This window comes from Pipra filicauda, unplaced genomic scaffold (genome assembly GCF_003945595.2).
Source record: "Pipra filicauda isolate LSUMZ 115617 unplaced genomic scaffold, ASM394559v2 scaffold352_size854550_pilon, whole genome shotgun sequence".
NCBI lineage: Eukaryota > Metazoa > Chordata > Aves > Passeriformes > Pipridae > Pipra > Pipra filicauda.
The window spans coordinates 311,300-319,738 of NW_024104479.1; the positions used below are offsets into that span (position 1 = coordinate 311,300).

The 8,439-nt window shown below is 50.6% G+C and overlaps 1 long non-coding RNA gene across 1 annotated transcript; it reads left to right on the top strand.

The window, feature by feature from the left end:
• Positions 1-1,000: 1,000 nt before the first annotated feature.
• Positions 1,001-5,728, top strand: LOC120323836. The gene is made up of 2 exons (XR_005564717.1): positions 1,001-1,192; positions 5,006-5,728. It is a non-coding gene; the product is annotated as an uncharacterized LOC120323836 (long non-coding RNA).
• Positions 5,729-8,439: the final 2,711 nt, after the last annotated feature.

Sequence of the window (8,439 nt, forward strand, 5' to 3'; positions counted from 1 at the left end):
CAGCTTGCCCCAGTTTCAAAGATTATTGACCACACCGCTGATTTTGAATTTCAAAAGATCTGGGTAGGAAAATGCCCGTTTCTCTCTAAGGAGATAAAAGGCTGGATGTCACTCCTCAGCTCCACAGTTTCACCGAGCGTGCACAATCAGTTCTCAACAAAACAGTGGAATAAGGGCAGATTAATAAATGGATAAGCTGTGAACATGCTGAGTGACACAGCTGGATCTAATCTGTATTTGGATGCCGTAAAAATGCATTTCCCTACAGCATGTGAGTTTTATATAAATCACTCCCAGAGCTCAAGCAGCAAAAAAAACAAGAACAGAGAGGGATGTGGGGTCAGGGGGACAATGGCCCCTTCCTTCCCTGTCCTCCCGGTGTTTTTCCTGCGCACCAGGCACGTGCCATCCTGTTCCAGAGGGCTGAGGGATTTGGGGATTCCCAGGAGCACGGGCAGTTTTGTGCTGTGCAGCCTCCGGGGGGGCTGTTCAGGTGAGCACCCCCAAATTTACAGGCAGGGCTGGGGGGTTTCTCGGGGGGTGGGTTGAGAGGTGAGTGGCAGTGACTTGTTTCACGGGACAGCTCCTCTGCAGAGCCCTGGCGTGGCAAACGGGGACACCGAGGCTGCAGGAAACCACGGGACCCCTTCAAGGTGCAGGGGGGCAACTCCAGCTCCTACAGATCTGTGAGCAGAGGGAACCCAGAACTGCTGTTTGGTTTTTCCTTTTGCTTAGCTAAAAAATCGGCGGTTAAAGTCATTATTTTTTAATTTCCTCAATTCGCCCAGAGATATGCACAGAAATAAAATTAAACCCCAGCCCCAGGACTCTCTGGAGACCTCCTGGGCTGCGGGATAAAGGATGTTGAAGTCTCCGGGCATCCCAGCCGCGGGAACTCCGCGGGCTCCCTGTTGGCACGGAGGAGTCTCCTCCTTCTGTGCTCTCACAGTGCCACCCCCTGGCACATCGGCGCTGCCAGGGACGGCACAGGCACACACGCACAGCTTGTGCCGCTGCCTCCCCACCCTCACAGGGAAGGATTTGTCCCCAGTGCCCCCCACCCAGGCGTTGGACACGTTTCTAGGAGGCGTGAAGGGCTGCGTGGCAAATCCCCCTGCTCTTTGCAGCTGAAAGGGGAAATGAGTGGAAACACGATGTTGAACCCTGGCTGACCTGAAAATAAACCCCAAAGGTGAGTGAATATATCTCCTCCAAGCTTTCACCTTTCCCTCTGTGCCCCTCTGCTCTCCCACGCTGGCATTGTGTAGGGGAAGGCACATCCACGCTGCGGAAGTTATTTTTATGCTGCCCTGTATTTGCTGTAAGAACTGGAAAACCATTTTGCTCTTGATTTTGTACAGCTCACCCAGTTTCATCAGAGTTTATTTATAGAGAGGAAAAGGACACACGAAGACCTTGCTGATCTCTCTAAGCTGGAACAAATATTCCACTGTACTCCTATTATTTTCATCCTGAAATATTTTATCTGAATCAAATTTTAACACAATCACAGGAAAGCCTTCCAGCATTAAAAAAGACCAGCTGCAGCCAGTGACAACAATTAACTACTGCTCGCTTCTGTGGCATCAGACTCAAGGTACAATTCAGATAAAAGCATTTTCTGACAGGTGTATCAGTGTGAACATGCAGATGTACGTCCATATTTGCATACATCTGTGCATAGATAAATGTCTGTGTGAGTGCACGGACTCAGCACCCACTCACCACGAGAGGGCAGGCAAAGAATACCAAAACCAGTTGTCCTTTGTGTCCCCTGTACGTGTCAATGAGCAAATCGTTCAGCGGCCAGGAAACATCACCCCTGATTTCTTTGATCGTCTCCAAGGACTCTCTCGCCACAGAACGGCAGAATGGTTCGGGTTGGGTGGGACCAGACCCACCCTCCGTGCAGGGAGCAGGGACACCTCCTACCTGACCGGGCTGCTCAGAATCACATCCAGCCTGGCCTGAGACAGTTCCCGGGATGGGGCAGCCACAGCCTCTCTGGGCAACCTGTGCCAGTGTTTTACCACTCTCATTTAAAAATTCTTCCTAATATCTAATCTAAATCAACCATCTTTTAGTCCAAAACCGTTACCCCTTGTTCTAGTGCAGCAGGTCCTGCTAAAAAGTTTTCATCCTGAATCTCAGCCCTCACAACAACCTCCTATGGCACAGTGCGATGGCTGTTGTTTGTTTCATTTGTTTTATTTGTTTTGTTTGCTTTGTTTGTTTGGAAATTCTCTGCATCTTTCAGGGATGAAACGGGCTGAGCTGGGAGCAATTCACTGTGGGGTAACCACGGGGAGCGTCACAAGTGAAAGGGGAGAAACTTCCTCCCTGCTGTGGCTGGAACCTCTTTGATGGATATGGCAGAGACAAACCTCCTGGACAGGATGGGTCAAGAGGTCTGTAAGGACCCTTGTGTAAAACACAGTGCCTTTGACCTGAGGAGGAAAAGGAGATACAATCTAACCCCAGGAGCTGCATCCCAATTTCTTAACAAAGATCTTCACATTTGTGTCCGAGGTGATGGTCTCCCTGAGGCTCTTGAGGGAGGAATTCTGTTCAGGGGGTGATGGATGTCAGACCCTCAAAGCAACAGCAGAATGGCAGAATCACTTATCACACGTGTAACACCTCCAGAGATACCATCCTCAAGTGGCTTCTCTCAAGGAAACCTGGGAAGTATTTTAAGGGATTGATGTGCCCAGCCTGGGCTGGAAAGCTGGGATGTACACCAGCAGGAGATACACTCACAACCAGCAAAAAAAAATCCCATTCTCTGTTTCCTGACTGCAAGAGGGACTCATTTCCCTTAACTCTGAATCCGTGCCTGAGTTAGTCACTCACCACTCCCTTCGTGCTCACCGGAGAAAGTCGGAGCTCCTTGTGGGTGACTCATCTGCTGGAGAACGAGATGAATCACAGGCAAGAAGGGCTTCCATTTCCCTCCACGGGCTGTGCAGGATATCAAAATCTCTGACAGATACCCACCTTGCAGGTGCCTGCATTTGGTCAGAGATACCTCCTCTTTTTCACCCGTGACATCATGCTGGGGTTACAAACGTCTACGAGAAGAAGGAGACCAGGACTTTACCCAGCTCTTCAAAGCTGCTGCCATCACTTCTCCTACCTGTCAGGAGGCTGGGGATACATATTTGAGCACAATTATCTGTGCTTCTGTGTTCCCTGTATTCCACCACTCCAGAGCACTGAACTTCCTAGTGCAAGTGTAGCCTGTGCACTGGTTCCAGAGGTTTTGCTGAGTTTTTCCCTCCCACCTCTGAAACCCAGCAGATGTTCAGCAGCAAATTAGATTTTCGGCATTTGGAAAAATCAGACACATAAGCAGGATTGTTTCCTTCAGGTTGTTGCCCTGTGCCTGCTGCCTCCCTCCACTGAAATAACTCCAATGTACCCCCTGCTCCATTATCTGGTCCAGAGGGGTTGTTGGATGGTGCAGGTCCCTTTCTGCTCCAGCAGTGTGTTCCACCTGGAGCACTGCACCACGACAGACTGTGCCAGCACAGCAAGGACCATGCTCAGGGCTTAAGTCAGGGTTTCAATCTTTTTCCTTCATGCAAAAAAAAAAAAAATCCAAAATACATCACTGGGGGTGGAAGTTACACTATTCCAGAAAAGCTGACACACTCTGCAGGAAGCAAAGACATTTTGGAAATAACTCAGAATCCACCTGTGAACTATTAAAAAAAAAAAAAAAAAAGATGACATAGTGATGGAACAAGGGGCTTGTTATGGGGAGGATCAAAGGGTTTAGGGAACATGACAAAATTAAAGCATTTCTAACTCATTTCTTCTCTCCCTAGGATTATTGCAAACTTATTTTCTTTTCGGTATTTGCCAAAAAAAATCAACATAGAAGGAGCAAAAGACAGGGTAGATCACACTCTGAACCAACTGTGGTGAAATCCTTTTCTGCAAGAGCTGAAAATTACCTGTGTCATGATCAGCTTCAAGGCCCTGTAGATATAATGTCAGTAATCCCTTCACTATAGCTTCCCTGCAGTAAGACAGCACTTAGCCAAAGGAAACACAGTAAAGAGGTGGAAAGAAGGGACAACAAAAAGGGAAAATTGATTATTTCAGCGGTGGTTGATAACTTAAACTCATTTTTGTAAGGTCTGAGTCAGTAGCAGGGACTGAAAACGCCAGGGGGAGAGACCAACTTTCCCCTTCATTCTCCCACCCAAAAGGAAACGAAAAGACAGAAGAAGAATGGATGACATTTCACACTTTAAATGGAGCAGGAGATTTAGAGAGAAACATGCTCTGTAACCCCATTAGCGCAGTCAACAGAGAAAATTGTTCTGCAGCTTGTTTGGCACCACCTGATTCATCAATCCTCCTGCTGCTGCAGTGGTAGAGCAGAGATAGGAGAAATATTTGCAGGAGAAACCACATCAGTCTCACCGGGTTTGCATTTCAAGATAAACTGGGTTTATCCATGGAGCGCAGTTTTCCTGCTGATAAAGCTTTGGGGTGTTCAAACCCGGGCTAGAAGATGTCCCTGGGGATGGCAGCGAGGGGCAGAACAAGCCCAGAAACACCTGGAAGCTCTGGGTTGGCTGCAGGCTGCCTCCAGCCTCCTGGGCTGGCAGGGCAAGGATGAGGCAGGAGGTCTCTGCCCTTATTCCTGCCTTCTCCAGGTGTTCCCCTGGCACCTCAAGGGCTCTGCGGGCAGTGGTGTGTGTCCGAGGCCCACAGGGGCTGGAAAATAAAATCAGGGGACCCTGGAGACAGTCTTGGCCCCCCACAATTCAAACACAAATTCCATTTGCCCCATTTCAACTCCCCCCAGACCGTGGGACTCTGCAGCTCCTGTGATATGAGTTTACTTGCCTGGGAGTTTTGCCCACGTGTTTTCCCTCTCCCTTTTCTCTTTCTGCCTCACTGCTGCACACCCCAGGACCCCCCACACCTGGGGCATAGTTTCTCCCCTCTCCCCCCTGATTTATTTGTGTTATTTTCTGTGGTCTCTCAGTCTGCAGAAGACCCTTATCACCACTGCCACCTCAGCTGTATCCTGCAGTGGTTCCTGCTTACTCCAGGAGTTTCCACAACATCTGCCACTCCGAGGGATGTACAACATCCCCCAAGCACCCCACGGATGTGGACCTTGCAGTGCCAGTGCCCTCATGGCCCGAGGTGAGGTGGACCTGAGGAAGGTCACGGTGGGTACCAGAGGGACTGAGCCAAGCCTGGTCCAGGGAGGTGCCAAGAGCAGCTCATCTCTGGAGTTCAACTAAAGACACAGCACCTGAGACCTGCAGGCACCATGTGAAGAGGCTGACGTGGGACAGGAATCACAGCTGACCTGGTGACCAGGACAACTGCCCTGTGCTCCTCAGCAGCAGCAGCAGCCCCAAGCCAAGCCAAAATCCTGGCGTTTGACGCATCATCACGTTCCCATCCCAGCCACAAACTTCCCTCAACAGCAGCAGGAACAGAAAAAGAGGGGCCAGAGCAAAGCTCTTGGACCTCTTGTTCCTCATCTATTTTTTTTTTTTAAAGAACGGGCTATAATCAGAGCTGGAGGAAATGGAGCATAAATATCAAACTTTGTTTAGTCTGGGGAAATATCATTTATAATTAGAGCTGGGCATCCTGTTGACATGATATAACCTATTTTAAGTGTGAGGTGAGCATACGGTCAACTTCTAATCTTTTGCAAGTGATTAAAAACTGCCAGTTCTTGTGTTCCTGACTCCTTTCTTCTGAATTCTCTTTCTTTCTTTTTATTTTTTTTAAGTGTGATTTCTAAAAAGCAGTGGGGCTAACGTCAGCTCGAGATAACGACGCTTATACTGGCAGGGATGTCTTGGAGCATCTCAGCAGCTGGGAATTTTGCTTTCTGCTCGTGCACCCCTGCTTGTCTCCACGCCAGTCCCACCAACCAAGCCTGTTCACCTCTGCCTTGGAAGAGTGGGAATCCCATGAGGCTTGGTGGGGGAGGAGATGGTCCAGGATTGACTCTGTGTGACCAACACTGACCTGTGGCCTTTTTTTTTTTTCTGAAGTGGGATTTGCCCGTTGCCACATCCTGCTGCCCTCGCACAGAGGAATGTAGGATCTGTGCACGGCAGGTACCAGCAGAAGGTATTGCAGAAACTGCTGCTTGTAAGCAGTTTTGGAGGCAAGATCCTACAAGCCTTCGGGGTGTGGTGCCCCTCTGGAGTCCTTGGGCTCTTTCCGGGGGTATGCACGGGTACCTCGGTGCTCTCAGATAACCTGGCTCCCCACACTGAGGGTGAGCTCTCCCATGGGCACCCTTCCCCACCAAACCAGCCTGTTCCCTCCAAGCTGGGTGTAGTTCCCGGGTTTCCTTCAGGGCCTGCATCAGGTTTGGCTGCCTCTGCTCCTCACAGCCCTCCTACACCCTGCAGGAGCAGCTTCGCTCAAGGCACGCTGAAAGAAAGGGACACCACGACCTCAGGGCTGTGGGGGCACCATCCGGGGCAGGTACCCGAGTGCTACACACCTGGACACAGCCAGCTTGCCCAGGGGAAGGGCCAGGTCTGTGCAGATCAGGCCAGGGATCGCTCCCTGGGAGAGATACCTTTAGTGGGAGAGATTACCCGGAGAAGCACCTGCACTCAGGTGTCACTGGGAATCAACCACAGGTTGACCCAAGTTTCTGCTGCCCAGGCTCCAGAGATGGAGTTCTAACAACAGCAGGATCTGTGGGAATAATTCCTTCTGCTTCCATGTGAATCTGAAATCTCTTGTCAGGAGACGTCCTGTTTGGTCTTTAACAAGTATGAATATGCAGCTGCACATGGACACAGGCAATAGCCAGTGCAGTGACAAAACCATTACTCTTTGCTTCTTTACCATTATGTGCATGTTACTGTTAAATCGATTATTCCTGTTACAATCTTGCAGCAGCAACACGAGAAACGTGTGTTTACTGCGCTATTTAACGAACCACATCTTTCACATCTGGAGGCGTTTTCATCTCGAATCTGCCACTGTGGTGCAGACCTGAAGTGACTCTGTCTCACAGGAGCTGGTGTCCTACAGAGAACAAACCTGTTGCAGAGGCTCAGGGGCTGCAGCCAGCATATGTTTATTAGCAGAATTCACAAAGCTGCTCGGCCCATGGCATAAGGGGACATAGCTTTTATCTCATTTTAATAAGCAGATGCTGGAAAGTGGGACAGAATTGATGCTGTCCAGGAGAAGGGAGCCAGAACCCCATTTTTTGGGGTGAAAAATCTTGGCAGATCCAAGTGCAAAGGGGGAAAAACAGGTGGTGCTGAAGGCAAACCTCTCCTCCAAGGGGAGGCCGCTCGGTGGAGATGCTCCTCGTGCACCCAGGGGAGAAGGTGGGAGGTTTTCTTTGAGCCCTGGTGCCTGTGGGAGCTCCCTGGTGGGGTGGCCCAGGGGTGAAGCCAAGACTCAGTTTGGTCCCGTGACATCCACTGAGGAGCTGACAAAACCCTGCCAGGAGTTTGTGCTGCCACAAACGAACCTGCAGAGCCGGAGGGCACGTGCCCAGGTGTGCCCAGGTGAGCCCAGGTGAGCTCAGGTGAGCCCAGGTGAGCTCAGGTGAGCCCAGGTGTGCTCAGGTGTGCCCAGGTGTCAGGGCACGGCTGAGCACACGGAGACAGCACAGACAGTGTGCCAGCCCCCCACTGATTTCCACAAAAGCACTGCTTCAGGAATGAAAGGGAGCTTCACACCCAAAGGAAAGAAAGCACAATCCATCCCCTTGCCCTTTTCAGAAGGCGTTGACGTCATTACCCACTCAAGCACTAAATTGAATTTATCCTTTCCCCAAGGGCGAGTTCTGCCGTGCCACTGCTGTGCCATGAGCCACACCTGAGGTGCTGGGACACCAAACACCATGTGTTTGCCCTGCTTGGGTGCTTCCCTCCCATATACCCTTTTCCTGTGCACCCCATCCTGTGGATGGACTCGGAATTTAGGGTTTGCAGCGGGCTCAGTGGCCCCGGTTCCCTCCAGCCCCTGGGACTCGGCAGGCTGACAGCTGTGGGACAGGCACGGCCAACTTCAGAGACAGGCACGTGTGCCCAGAGCCTGCAGAGGGGATTTTTTGTGGTGCTCGCAGACTGTTTCATGTGTCAATGCGAGAGGAGCGTAATTACCAGCTGAGAGACTGCAGGAAACAAGCCAAGGTTGAGTGAACGAAATGGAAAATAAAGAGGAGCGCGGGGGACACGCACACATCCAAACTCTTACGGAGGTTCGTGTTCACGTGCTCGGGGCAGCCTGGGAATATATAAGAGCTCATGACTGCGAAGGAATGAATTCAAGGACCGGTCTATGGGGAGCATTTTTTTTTTTCCCTGTGACTTCAAACTTCTCTGGGAGCTCGCAGAGTTTTTAGTCAGCTGGCATGCAACAGAGGTACGACTTCCCCAAGGAAACTCATCCTCGGCTCGCGCTGGAAAG